We start from the raw sequence: 317 nt of genomic DNA, 5'->3' as shown, positions 1-317 counted from the left end.
CATTTAAGATCCCAGCTGTCCAACATCCATCTCCCTCAAGCTTCGTTTACCGAAGCTCATCAGAGCCAGTCCAGAGAAACTCAAAGCTTCGGTGGCTTAAAGATCAAACCGACAAGAGAAACCCAGCCACCTGTTGCTACTAATTAAAAATACAGGCAACTTATATCACTTCCGTCACCCCCCCCGCGCTCCCCTCACGCCCCCTCAGCCCGTTCCCGCCCTCCGCCTGAGGCAGGCGCGCGCCCCGACCCGCAGGACTACAATTCCCGGCAACCTCCGCGCGCCACCTCCTCGCCCATTGGTTGTTCCGGCCGGAA

The sequence above is a fragment of the Chiroxiphia lanceolata genome, chromosome 15 (assembly GCF_009829145.1).
Source record: "Chiroxiphia lanceolata isolate bChiLan1 chromosome 15, bChiLan1.pri, whole genome shotgun sequence".
NCBI lineage: Eukaryota > Metazoa > Chordata > Aves > Passeriformes > Pipridae > Chiroxiphia > Chiroxiphia lanceolata.
The sequence above is the reverse complement of the archived record's forward strand: the minus strand, read 5'-3'. Positions refer to the sequence as shown.